Raw genomic sequence first — 14,362 nt, forward strand, 5'->3', positions numbered from 1 at the left:
TAAGAATCGACTGGAAAGCAAGGCCTACAATAGTGCGCACTCGGTGCGCCCAGTGCAAGCCGCCGAGTGCGCCACGAGTTCAAGCGTCGAGGCGAGATTAGGGCCCGGCGGTCAGGTCTGTCCGCGTCTTGAATTCATCTAGAGTACGCGCGGAGCATTTAATTAGCCACGGAGCATAATCTAAAGGCGATCCCGAGCGCAAAGAGTCGACGGCGAGTCGCGGAGTCGGGCGCCCAGCTCCGCTCTCTCAAAGAGCGCCCCGACGTCCGATTACTCGGCTCGCGTTCATCGACGGCCGCTTCCCGGTTTCCCGGCGATCTCCCGGAATTCCCCCGGGAATTCCGGCGCGAGGCCAGCGTCCCGCGAGCGGAGTCCGTCGCCGCCGCGACGCGGGCACTTGCGTCGCGATCGCGCACACGACGCAATCTAATCGCGCCGCGCGCGCTCGTCCGCTCGGAGCGACGACGCGGGTGCAATGTGCATTCCGGCGGCGGGGGGAGGGGCGGCGGCGGGAAGCGGGAGGGGGTGTCGCGCGGCGGCGGCGGCGGCGGCGGCGGCGGCGGCGGGTGGGGGACCGGACGGTCTGACGCAGAAGCGCGCTGGGAGCGCGGCGGCGGTGGTGGGGGAGGCCGGCGAGCGCGCGAGGTGGGGATGGGGGACCGCCACACATAAACCGAGTATAAACTAGGAGTAAACTCGCCCGCTCCCCCGTCGCCGCGCGACCTACGTTCACCAACACAGGCGCGCGCGCGGCAACCCCGTCCAGTCAGCCTTCCCGACGTCGAAGCCAGACGACATTGGGGCCAAGACGACGGTACGGCAGTCGCCGTCTGAGTCTCACGCGGTGCGCGCCGAGTCAGTCGTCAGCCCGGCTTCGTAGCGAGCGGACGTGCGCGTCTACGGATCTCTCTCGCTCTCGCACTCGCGCAGCGGTGCCCTGCATCGCACGTACCATCGCCGTATAGAATACGTACGTGTACTCCGCGTTACACGCGCCGCGTACGTAAACGCGCGCCCGCGGTCTCGCAGCCGAGCTCGCGCAGTGCAACGCAACGTAACGCGACGCAACGCGCGCACGACGTGTCGTGATCGCGCGCGGAGTTCAAGTTCACTCCGCCCGAGAGGGAGGAAGGAAGGAAGGAAGGAAGAGGCAGGAAAGAGGGCACCGGCGTCCCCGCGGTGGCCCGGTCGATCCGTTTCTCTCCTCGGAAAGTGCCTCGTCCCGCGAGTGTCCCTCGCGTACGGCACGTACTGTACCGCGGGAGGTTTTTTTCTTTTTTTTGGAGTTTTCGCCTCGGCGAGTGGCCGCGCGCCGGTGGAGTATACACGCTACGCCACGCCGAGGTAAAGTTCTCCCCGCCCCGCGCGAGATTCGTGTTACGGGGACGACTGTTATGTCGCTGTGACAGCCGCCGCGCCGGAGGTTCGATGAACGGAGCGCCGCGTGCCGTTCCCGTTTCGACGATCGCACCGCGATAGTTACGCCTGGTGGAACCAGTACGCGCACGCCTTCCCGAGGGTCGCCGGGATCGACGAGGGATCGACGGCAAAGTGGATCGCCGTTCCGTCGCGCGCTGCGGATCGACGGGACCTTTCGATATTGGTGAGTACACGCGGGGTCCTCTTCTCTCTTGGCGCGCGCGCGTCTCGCGAGACACGTCGCGAGACGCGCGCGAGTGCCAGTCACGCGCCCGGGGGTGGGGGGCGAGATTCTCCGATTCGCACGAGGGAGAAACGTACGCGGAAAAGGTCGAGAGCCGCGAGAGCGGAGTCCGCGCGCGCGTTTTTCTCCCCGAGCGAACGCGAGAATCGAGCTCGATTCTCGCGTCCGTCTCGGACGACGGCGAGTTTCTCTCTCTCTCTCTTTTTCTCGACCCGCTCCGCCGAGAGGAACGACGCTTTCGAGGGGCGAGAATCCCGAGATTCCCGCCGTCCGATCGATCCCCTCGAGTCGCGGCGCGACGGAAACGTCTCGGAGCACGTGCTCGCGGCGCGGCCGAGCCCCGCGCCGTTTTGACAGATCCTCGCGCGCTCTCGCCGGGACTCGCCGACGTGGTCGGCTGCTGGCTCTGCTCCTCCTCCTCCTCTCGAGCGCCGAAGTCCCGCGCTGGAGCGGAAAGACTGTCGTAACCGTTTACGGTTCCGTCGTAAGGGCCTGAGCGAGAACGGCTGTCTCGTATTCTTAAGTCACAGGACAGTTTTGCGCGTTGCTTTAAGACGAAGTCGCAAAACATTGCCTTAACCCTTTGCACTCCGAATTATATTTCATCTATTTTTATCTATTGGTTTGGACGTGAAAAAATGTCGAGTGGGACTCGACAGAGAAGCTCCTGGGATAAAAACTGATGTCGAGTCGCACTCGGGAGTGCAAAGGGTTAAGAGTGCAAGACAGTCATTCTGCTCAGGCCCGAAGACTCCAGTCGGAAGTCAAACAATTGCCGTGGACGTATGTCGCATCCGTTGCGTCGCGAGGCGACGTACGATTCTCTGCGCGTTGACTCGTGACACCGGCTTACGTCTCACGACGGAGTCGCGAGCGGACCGTCTTTTTGCTCGGGCCCTTCCCGGGTCGTCTACGACGGTTCAAGCCCCGGGCCTCAAGAAATTGACCAACCACGGTCAAGTGTTAGTGCGCGACTGCGATCAGCCAGTTTCTTAAGGCTTCGGGCTTTAAATCTCTATTGTAAACGGGCACAAAAGAAAGTCGCGAGTCGATTGGTTCCACGCACGACCCTCGGCAAACTCGAATGTTCTGCGAGGGCGGAATTCGCGTACGCGTCTTCCTCCCGCGAACGAGTCGAAGAACGGATCGTTTCTACTCTGTCGCGCTTCGCGAGCACGCGAGGCGATTTCGCGAAATCGCCGGACGATTGGCGCACGAATGACGCAACATCGCGCTCGCTCGCGCGCGATGATATTCAAGAACGTGATCGGTCCCGGGTGCATCCATTGTCCGGCCGCTGCGGGCGGACAATGCGTATCTTATCGTCGCAATACTCGCGGCTGAATCACGCGGCTCTCGAATAACGCAGGTGTAGATAAAATGCAGCCCCGGGGGTTTCGAGAAATGCAATTAATACACGCTGACGTCACGCGGCTACGAGGATAAAGAGCGTCTTGCGATCCTCGCGCTTACTCGCGAAAGCGCGTGCGACGCGCGCGCGTCGTTGCGTCACGCCGCCTCCCTCTCCCCCCCCCTGCTTCGCGCGAGGGCTCGCGGTCGGAAGCCAAAGGGGGGAAACAAAGCTGCACCCGAAATCTCCCACGGATCTATCTCTCTCTCTCTCTTTTTTTTCGCTCGGATTCCGCGCGCGAAACCGAAGGCGACGGAGCGAACGCGCGAGTGCGTTTGCGAAATGCATCGCGATCAAGGATCAAGGTCGGATTTTATTTTTATCCTTTCGACTCCGCCGCCGCCGCCGCCACCGCCGCCGCCATCGCCGCTCGCGCGGTTACGTGAGAAGAATCGATATTCTTGTCGCACGTAAGCTGTCTCCGTCCCCCTCCCCCCCTCCCTCTCTCTCTCTCTCTCTCCCTCATTAACGGCCGATTATAATTTAAAATTAGCCGATCCCAGCGAATTTGATTAATTGAGACACATTACGGAGTCGCGATACGGCGATAACGTTTCTCCCCCCCTCCCCCCCTCTCTCCCTCGGTTCTCGGCCGCCGTGTGCGCGACGAAGCGATCTCGTTAAAGAGGTCCCTCCACGTGGCCCGCGGCGGCTACGGGGAGCAGAGAGCGATCCATCGATCGCGAGATCCTCTCGCGCGAAACGGGAACCTCCCCCCTCTCTCATTTACGCCGACTCCCCCACCCCATCGATCTCTCCTCCCACCGGGCGCCGCGTGCCGCTACGGCTCTCTATCAAAGTGGGCCACGGCCCAATTTACGGGGCTCTCTCAACCTCGTAGCGTAAAACCGTCCGTGCGATAAACCTCACGGACTCCCGGCCGAAGGGCACGGTACGTACGCACGTGCGCGCGCGCGGGACCGAGTCGTCGGCGGCCAAGATTTCCCGCGCGGATCCGCGCGGGAAATCCGCGAGGGAGAGAGAAGGCGGGGGGCGGGGGTGGAGGAGCCGCGATCGCCGCACAACCGCCGGATGTTCCGGCATATTATAGACAGGCAAACGGATGATAAATAAAGTTTTACAGCTGTGCCGATAACGTATCGCGCGCCGGAGTAACGGGACCGGGTGCGTCGCGCCGAGTCTGAGGTGATGACGGTGCGTTTTACTCGACAAAACGGGGAGAAAATCGCGCGGCGACGGTTCTCCCGTCGAGGGAGATCGAGTTATCTGCCGATCGATACGGACATTGTCTGGCGGGGTGTCAGCGCCCGCGCCCGCGCCCGCGGAGCGCGGATTAGCGGTATCTCCGCGTTGCCGCGGAAACGCGCGCGCGCGCGCGCGCACAGTCGCAGGTGTTGTTACGCCGCAACGCGGTCGCGCGAGTGCAGCTACCGCTGGTTACGGTTCTCCTCCCGTGCGCGTGTGCGCGCGCGCGCGCGACCGGATACACCGGCGATATCTTGTAGGCACGTACAGTGACGGACAGAATGGTCGCGACACGTTTTTTTTTTTAACGAGTCTAGGAACGCGCATTTAGATGCAGGGGGTCAGCACTGTGTCTCGCGACGTAGTGAAAATGTTGAGGCCCGACATACAGTTGTGCTTTCTGCGTCTGGAAACGTTCAATTTTGTGTGCGGACAAGTGCGGAACGCACGAAAAATTTGTCGACAGTGTACGATTGTACGACAATGCACCGCGTGCGTTCGATCGACTTGCGCAAGTTTTTTTTTTTAAACGTGTTTGTTGACTACAAAGTAGAACGTTTCCCGACGCACATATTGTAGATTGGGCGTAAAAGCGAGCGGCTTCGTCTCTGTCTCTAAGGGGACGGTTTTCGCATTTTCGCCCCGGCGTAAGACACGGAGTCGACCCGCGGGGTTTCCGCTCGAAAACACCGTCCCCGAGGAAAGCCTCGCTCGGGGAAACAGATCGGAAGCGCTGAAAATGGTTTCGGGACGCGGCCGTCGAGTAAAAAGTCTTCCTCGGGGGAGGAAGGCTTTCGAGCGTGACCCTCGATCTAAATGCATGTTCCTAAACTCATTACAGAGAAAGAGTGTCGCAACCATTTCGCGTCCGTCACTGCACTTACGTGTCGTCGCGTCTCGGACATTGTGTGGATTATACGTTGCGTCATCGGCCGTTCATCGATCACACCACGGTGTAAAGAGAGAAGGAGGGAGGGAAGGAAGGAGAGAGAAGGAAAGAGAATCAAAGAGAGGGATAGAGAGAGAGAGAGAGAGAGACACACGGTGGGCGAGCAATGCACGCCTCGTATCTGTTTGCGCCGCTCTATTTCTTACTTAAACGACGTATCGACGCGACAACCGCGACGGCGGAATTTTAAGATCGTATCCCTCGCGACCGGCAGGTCGTTCCTCGAATCTCGCGGGAGGGGTTGGGGGGGAGGGGCGCGTCCGTTACCAGCTTGCGTTAAGCTCCGCGAAGATCCGCGCCTCCCCCGCGAGCGTTGCCGCGGAGCGCGGGGATCTTGCGTCACGACCGCGCCAATTCGAGGCTTCGCCCCGCGCGGGATTCGAGCGGCCGAATTCCGCGTGCGATCCGCCGTTTCAGAAGCGGCCGGTTTATCGATCATATTAGCAAACATCAGACTCCGTTGTTCGCCGCGGTGACCTTTTCCCGCTCGTATTATGCAACGAAGGTGAATGGTCTAACATAACAGCCTGCACGTGTTGCAGTCACGTGGCGGACGGGACGGGACGGGACGGGACGGGACGGCAACAACACAAGGCGAACCGACTCGCGCGAATTGCGCGAGCGTTTGCGCGCTATGTGCTAACAGTTGCATCACGCACCGCGTTATTTCTTAAGCGACTTTCACACCGCCAGCGCGGGACCCCGAAGAATCGAGCGGGCGCGCTGGAAGGCCGGGGCAATTTTATGTTAGCCACCTAAATCAAATTGCGGCTCACTTTTATTGCCGTTCGTCGATTAAAGTTGCTCAAACGCCACGTTTCTCGGGCCTTTATCTTTTGAGGTAAGGGCTTTTAAAATGCGCATGCATTTTGTAATCGCGATAGAACGCCGCGTACGTGCGCGATTATGCGCCGCGCGAGAATCGTGACAATCGGCGCGACAGGATGAATAAATCCGGAGCTCGCGCTCGGGGAAGGGGGGGGGGAGGGGGAAAAAAGGGGAAGGAGAGGGACGTCGATCGCGTATTATGTAACGAGGATAAACGCTTTCCCGCAGAGGCCTCGCTCGTTATCCGCCCGTGTCACGTGTAGCCGGAAGGCCGTCGCGGCGGGGCGCGCCGTAAGAAACGCCGCGGATCTCACGTGGATCCGCGAGCCCGCCGGAACGTGCGGCGAGTCCCGGGCGCGGTGGGGGCGCGCGAAATTTCGAAACGCGCGATTAAAATTCGGAGGCCACTCGCCGCGGGTAATTACGAGGCGGGCGGCCCAAAGCGCGTATATAGGAGCCGCGCGCGCCGTTAACGCGCGGCGCCTTCGTCTCGTGTAATTCGGTCCCGCTTCTGCCTGGCCTTTCCTTTCCCCCGCCTCGCCCCCCGCCGACCCCCGCTCGCCTCGCATCGAATCGTATCAAGCCGGCCGCGTGACGCACGATTATGTAACGACAAAGCGTGCCTCTGTTACGCGACTATAATACCGACTATACCGGGTGTCGCCGATCGATCCGGCGCCGTTGGAGAAACCTCCCTAGAGCCTCTCTCTAATCGGAGTCCGGCCAGCGGGCGGTTTCGGCAAAATGTCGCGAGAGAGGAAGAAATAAATTCCCTCTCGATCTACGTTACGCATGTGCTGTATCGTCGAGGGGGAATCCCCTGACCAAAATCTCGTAAACCAATGCCCACTAATGCCCAGTGGGCATTACTTTATCTTATTTCTTTATCTTATTATACCTTTACACTGTCCCAGGGCAAGGCCCAAACTAATGCCCAAAAGATGCCTAGCAGTGCCACAAATCTGTGCACCGCAATGCCCTCGGCGGTTTCCCCGTCGCTTGTACGTAGAGCGAGAGGGAATACGTTTCTTTCGCTCTCGCGCCGTTTTGCCGAAACTGCACCCGCTGGCCAGACTCCGATCGCAGGGACACTAAACCGCCGCTCTTGCGGAGTTTCCTCTTACCGAGCGTCGCGACGGACCTTGGACGCGCGGCGCACGATCTCTCCCCCGGGAGATCGGCGATCCGCCGCGGCTGGGACCCTCCTGTCGCGCCGCGAAATTCTCCCTCGGCGGGCGCGCGCGTTATCGCGGCGCGGCGCGGCGCGGCCGGTTGCGTAATGAGCGGGGAAACGAAATCGGAGACCGGTTCGAAATGCCTCGGCAAAGGCCGATAACGGTATCAGTGGCTCGGCAGTTACGTGAGCGCTGACCGCAATCGTAACACGTACAGCCGCGCCACGGCCAAGCGCGGTGTCGGGTGGCCGCCCCCTCCCCCGCGCGAGAGACATTGTGCACATGCCTTTATGTGTACCAGGCGCGCGGGCGCGCTTAAGTTCGTCGTACCCGGACTATTTTCGGGGCGCCCGCGCGCATCCTATTCAGCGGTTTTTCTGAAACGCCCGCGTTCCGCACGTAATAATATCCGCCGGACGGTCGCGCGCGCGCTCGCCGAGATCGTCACGCGCAGACACGAGAGCGCGCGCGCGCGCGCGCCCGATTTATTTATTACGCGCGCATATCCGCTTCCCGTCGATTCCGTTAAAAATCTCGCTGCCTCGCTTATTGCGTCTCGCGCGATTCCGTCCGCGCTTCCGTCGGAGCTCTCGTACGATCGCGCTCGTGATCGCCGCGCGCGGAGTACGTGTTGTCTCTCGCCTCCCCAGATACAGCAATTTTAGACTTCCGTCCCGTCGCGAGGGATTTTCCGGCCGCGGCCGCGGCCGGGAAATAATGTAAATAAATTTCCGGGAAGATGTACACGCGCCGAGCGGGGGTGAAGGGGAGGAGCGCACGGGCGAGAATACGTCGCGTATGCATATTGTGAGCCGCTTCCTCGAACGAGCGAGTCAGGAAAGAGAGGAAAAAAAAAACAAACACGCTGGCACCGGGTCAACGGATGACTTAATCGAGATACGGCATGATATCACGCTAATTATTACTCATCGGCCGGCATAATACGCCGCTAATTATTTCGTATTCTAAACTATGATACCGATTTCGCAAGCGCGGTTTATGCAATCGCGGCGAGCGCCGTCTCCGCGGAAGTCGCGCCGTCGAGCGGACGGCATCTTGTTTTCGCGTGTCACGAGTACTTTATTTATTTATTTTTTTTGCTATATTTATATATGCGCGTACATTTGTGCGGTGGGCACGTTGTATAATGTAGCAGGCGCATGTAATAATCGCGCTCGACCGGCGGTTCTTTTCCTCGAACGATTCAACGTCGCAATGCGGAAAGTAGGCGGCGTCCGCGGAACGCGCGGTTTCGCGCGCTACGCGCTAATCCCAGGGGGCGAACCACGCGGACGCGCGCCGGCACGTTCCCGGAAGCGGTGCGCGCGAGTCGCAGATGCACGACGACGCCTGGGTGCCACGCAGCGGCGGGCCACGTGCGGCGGCCCGCCGCGCCGCATTGCGCAACGCGCGGGCGGAACACGTGCCGTGCCCGCGTTGCGAGCGCGACGCGTCCCATCTCTCTCTCTCCCTCTCTCTCTCTCTCTCTCCTTCCCGCGATTTTTCCCCCTCCCCTCCGCCGTTCCCGGAAAATTAGGTGATACCGGTGGCAAGAGAGGGGGGGGGGGAGATAAGATTTCCTCGAAAACGTCGCGATTGATAGCGAAGACGACGACGAGGGGAGTGGAGACGCGCGCTCGGAGGAATTTACCGACGCGCAGTTGGCCGCGACGTTTCTCCTAACGCGAACAACAACAACAACAACAATAACAACGGCGACGGCGTGCAATAATAGCGACCGGATCTGATCTGACTTTTCGTGGCCTCTCGCAACATCCCGCACGACGATCTCCCGCCGATTTCTCGAGACTGTACGATTGACACATATTAGTGTCAATCGTCAAACCTAGAGATAGCACGGTATCTCGGGGAAGGGAGGGGGGGGGGTGGTAGGTGTTACGCAGTCTAATGCTTCCGAGGACGATTTTTCGGAGTCGGTGAAGGTCCGAGCGCGCGCGAGAAACACTGAGGCGATAAAGGCCTGCGTCCACAATGCTAGAACGTGGTCCAAGTTGCGACTTTGAGACTTGAGGAAAGTGACGGCAACTCAATGGCCAATGACTGCCGAAAATGCGAGCAGCCGTCTGGAAACTTAAGCGATATGCCGAAAATTCCGATCGGTTGAGATTCTCAAGTCTTAAGCTCGCCCGCCTAAGTTTTTCCGCGCGGGTTCGGGCCTTAGACAGTCGAGAGCGCAGGCGTTTGAAACGACCCCGATCGTACGGAATTCTGGAGCCTCCCCCGGCTTGACGCGCCGAGAAACGCGGGCACGCGTTTCAGCGAGCTCGTCATTAAGTTCTATTATCGAGCCAAGTCATCGAGCGCGTCCCACGTGGGTAGCGTCGCGGCGATTTTTCCGAAGCGGAGCGAGGGGAAGGGCGGGGGGGAGAGGCGAGTCGCGAGATTGCACAACGGCGGCTCGGTGTGACGTCTCGGTGGAAAATCCGTGGGTGCACCCACCCGCGATGATTCGGCGAAAACGACGGTCGCGGGCGATGCCGTTTACGTGATTCAGGCCGCGTTTTACTCGTGCCCGGTGACTGGCGTCTCCGCGGAAAACGCGGGAAATCGGCCCGCGTCACGTACCCGTTTCTGCGTTTTCACGCGAAATGTGGGACGGGGAGCGTCTCCTCCGTACGTGCGCGACTGCACGCGAGCCTCATTACGGGAACTAGAATCAGCCGATTAATTAAGCGGCGAATCGCGCCGCTACGCGGGACAATAGCGTACGAAAGCGATGAATGAGCTTGCGTAACGTTTCCATTTAGTTGCACGCGTTAGGATCTCATGAGCATTCATTTCCGCGGACGGCACCTGCATTAGCCGATAAAAATAACAGAATAACGTTCGCGCGTTGACGTCAGGAGTCGATCTATCTAGAGGCCGTAAGTACCTCGATTTGAATATCGGAATGCGCCTTTACGTAAATACGTATTCGTCGATTTAAACGTGACGCAATAGTTTCGTAATCGCAGGATCATGGATCACGGCAGGAAAATACTGAGAGAGGGAGAGAGAGTGGGGGGGGGGAGGGGGAGCGGGAGGGATGACGTTAGAAGTGTTTATCGCGTCTATTCTTTATTGCTGTTTTAATTTCGATAAGTGATGTCAGTGCTTCCTCCACGGCCGAAGAATTATTTCGCTCGTAGATAAGATAAATAGCGTATTTGCGCGAACCTGCGGCTCTATTTATCCAGAGTCACTTCCGTTCCGGGGAAAAAAACTGACGCGGCTGAGGTATCGGGGGAGGAACCACGCGCGGAGGCAGTTGTCCTTCAAAATTTATCCCGCGAAGGTATCGCAATCGCGGGACAAGATCGCGGCATTTCGGGGAATTTAATTTTGAATTCTGCCGTACATTTCGCTAGTAATTATACATTTTACCAGCAAAATGTATGGTGAACTTCCGAGAAACTCTCGAGAGTTCTTCAAAATTCCCCCCACGTCGAGGGAGAAACCGCTGAGGGCGTTGCGGTGTACAGATCCGCGGCATTACTGGGCATTACTAGGCATTACTGGGTACTTTTTGGGCATTAGGCCTTGCTGGGGCACTACAAAGATGAAATAAGATGAAACAAGATAAAGGAATGCCCACTGGGCATTAGAGGGCGTTGGTGTACATGATTTTGGCCCCTCGGCCCGTGTTGTTCCACGGTTACACGAATTCCAGGACAAACTTTAAGAGAAAATTCTCTCCGTGCAGACTTCTGCAATGAGGAGAGTCCCCTAATACGAGATAGCGGGGGCTTCTGTTAAATTTATGTTTTTGATGTTAAAATGTTATCCCCGAACGATCGAGCATAAGATTTTACCGAAAGGGATAAAAGAGACCAATAGTATTGATGAAACCAATTTTTAATACTTATTCAATAGACATGTAATGCAAACAACTTTAATGCAAATAAGTATTCTTTTAAAAGATGGCCTTTTCTGATTTAATTGTTGGACACATGTCGGTGTCCTGATTCACGACATTATTCCCTGGCGAAAGTTTGAAGTGATAGACGACGTTTATATTTATTTATGGCGAGTTTTATCGATAGTCACATTGTTTATGAAGAGTTTTATTGACGGTTACGCCGTTTAGAAGTACGTTGCAAACACCTGGTTAATTCTTTGCCGACAGTAACATTTTACCGACACTTAGAAAACTATAATGGGCAACGTTTGACATTGTGTCATTAAACGCAATTTGGACACGTGTAACCGTGGACACGTCAACAACTGCATGATTCAATTTATATCTCGCGAGCAATTCAATAAACGTTTTTAAACTCAAATAAAACGTTGACTCAACATTTGAACAAACTTCTTAGAAACTTCTAATAAACATTATTTTCGCCAGGGTTGTTTGTTAAAAAAATCTTTTAACAGGCGTCATCCGTTGGGTCCACCATGAATTCATTGCCCTCGGGGCGAAATCTGTTTAGTGGAAAACTCTTTGTCGGGTCGCAGGTGTAATTGTTACGTAAAAAGATTTGTGAAATTTAATATCTGTCGGAAACCCCCCCCCCCCCCGCTGTCTCATATTAGGCGACTGTCTGATAATAGAGAACTTTACTACTAGACTCCGCCGGGTCTCGTTAGGTAAACGTAGTAGTACGCGCCGCGTCACCGACTACCTTATTTACCTAACGAGACATGGCGGGGCTCTGGGCTCTCCAGCTCGAGGTATCGTAAGAAGCCTGCGCTTGCGAAATGCGATCTCGGCCGCGCGCGAATATAATTCGCCGATTATCCCGCCTCTGTTGTAAGCGGAAGAACGGAACGTGATTCCCCGGCCGTAACACGTGGCGTACGTCACGCGGCGCGCGCGGCGCGGCGCGGCGCGGCGTTTCCGCGTGCGTCACGTCGGCGCGACGCGAAACGCGACCTATCGCGGCAGTCGCGCGGCCGCAGTTGTTTGCGCGAACTGCGTCGGAATTATATTAGCCAACGACGCGCCGGCGGAGCGCGGGCGCGCGCGACGCAGCGAGCGGGTGCCGGCCGATCAACAACGTTGTTTACGCGCTTAATTAGAGACGTCGATGCAAATAAACGCGCCGCTTCCGCGGAATCCGCCCGCGCGGCGCACGACAATCGAATGGGCCGCGTGAATCGCCCGCTTCGAAATAGAAGCCGCGCGCGCGCGCGCGTCCGCCCGCGGGATCGCGTACCGCGATTTACGAGTCACCGAAATAATTTCGAGCTAATTTCAAAACGCAGAAGAGCGTCGGTGTCGCGGGAGGTCGTCCGCCGTGGGCGGAAGTCGCGGGCACTTGGAGCGAGTCCATCGGGGGATTTCGCAAGGTTGCGATATCAGCGAGGCGCGAACGGAGTGTGTGCGTCGCACGCGTTCCCGGACCCCCGATTCTTTCCCAATCGGCGCGTAGAGACGCTCTTTCCTCCTCCTCCTCTCCATTCCTCCCCCCGTCCCTTTTCCTTCTTCTCGATTAAACGGCGCGCAATTGGGATTACGTCGTTTCGATACCAGACGCGGATGTCGGGCCTCGCCGGAGCGAGCCCGACGCCTCGTGACTCCGCGTGGGCGGTTTCCGCGCGGCGCGGAAAGATCGACAGGATCGGATCGGGCGAGGGATAACGTGAGTCACGCGAAACGCCGTACGTAATTGGGCGGACTGGAATTCCGGGAGATTGCTCAATTTTCGCCGGCGCGTTTCGTGTCCCGATAATTCATTGTCCGTGTCGCGTTCTGATACAATCGGGGGGGAAACCGACCGGCGCGGCGGCCGCCTCTCGGCTTTCAAAAGCCGGGCTCCGGGTCGTGTCGTAATGCGCCGGCAATGCGGCTCGCCCGGGCGCAGCGGACCTCCAGTACGCGTCCTGCGAGCGACTTGTCCGGAGAGGTGTCGCGCACGGTAAACCGGGGGGGGCGGCAACTCGTTTCGCGGGGAAACACGCGCGATGATGCACGTCGTCATCGAGATTTACGCTCCTAATTGTTCTATTTCCCCGCGGGGTGACGTACAACGCGGCGCTGATGCCGCTGCTCCTCCTCGCGTTTCGCGAGCACGAATTATTCGACCCAGTTGAGTCAAGAGAGCGAGAGAGAGAGAGAGTCGCGGAATTAATGAGTCACTCCCGAACTTCTGAAAAATAGACGACACGGCGCGTTGCGTAACGCCGTATTAAATAACGAGCGCGCGTCACGCAGCTGTGAGTCGTCCGATTTCCATATCAGGATTCTAGAAAATCCTAGCCGCCTCGTCACGAGGCTTCGAGATGATTTTTGCCCCGGCGCACCGGTCGCTCCCCGTTTCGTCCCCGTTAAAACGGACTCGGGCGAGCGCGAACGAACGTTCGCCAGAGCCCTTGCATCTCGACACGAGGTAAATGTGGTCTCGTCCATGTGAATTTCGGCTCGTTTGTGCTCGTCGTGGCAGATTCTCTCTCTCTCTCTCTCTCGCTCTCTCAACTTCACCGGCTTGTCCCGAGATTGGAATCTCTTGAACGAATCGGGCCGGTGGCGTACGAAAAATCTTAAGCAGTAAGACTCGAGACATGAGAATTTCAATCGCACGGAATTCTCGGCGTTGCTTACGGCCGCTTAATTTTTTCTGTGTGTATAAATACCTACCGGCCTAAGGCTTAGGGTTTAAATCTCTATCGTGGATTGGCACTAAACGCCGCGCGATCGGATCCAGATTGGGCGCGAACGAGATGCGAGTGCGTCGCGAGGCCGGGCTGGACCTTCCGCAAGCCTCCCGCGGCAACGGAGGCTCGATTCTCATTAACGCGCCGCGGCCGCGCGCGTCTCACCGGCGCGCTAGCCTGGCGGCCTTACGTAACGCGCGTCGTTACATCCGTCGCGCGAAACGCTTTATCATTTATATTGCTGCAGGAGCTAAAGTTCATCAATAGTTGCGTAACGGCGTACGCAAGCGCGGTTTTGCTGCCAAGATCTTGTTTCCCGCGTCGGCTATGACTCGATAGCGCAGCGAGCACGTGTCCGAGTGGAAAACTGTCCGACTGGGACGTCTGTTTATGCAGGGTGTACTGAAACCACCGGATATCCTTTTAATAACAGACTCTTGAGAGAATTTCAAGACGAAGATTCTAATGCAAAAATATCGAGTCTGTAATAGTTTTTAAATAATAAGCGATTATATCTCACCAATGATGGGCCTGAG

The 14,362-nt window shown here is 57.7% G+C and overlaps 1 protein-coding gene across 1 annotated transcript in view; it reads left to right on the forward strand.

Moving 5' to 3' along the window:
* The first annotated feature begins 671 nt into the window (after nucleotides 1-671).
* The window catches only part of LOC105567486 (AT-rich interactive domain-containing protein 1A), a 21,267-nt gene continuing 7,576 nt past the window's right edge, over nucleotides 672-14,362 (forward strand). Inside the window, exon 1 of the mRNA XM_012022393.1 lies at nucleotides 672-1,603. The gene's annotated coding sequence lies outside the window, so the exon portion shown is untranslated. The remainder of the gene's footprint in view (nucleotides 1,604-14,362) is intronic.

Source organism: Vollenhovia emeryi, unplaced genomic scaffold (assembly GCF_000949405.1).
Source record: "Vollenhovia emeryi isolate VEMERY1.0 unplaced genomic scaffold, V.emery_V1.0 DF939137.1, whole genome shotgun sequence".
In the NCBI taxonomy this organism is placed as follows: Eukaryota; Metazoa; Arthropoda; class Insecta; order Hymenoptera; family Formicidae; genus Vollenhovia; species Vollenhovia emeryi.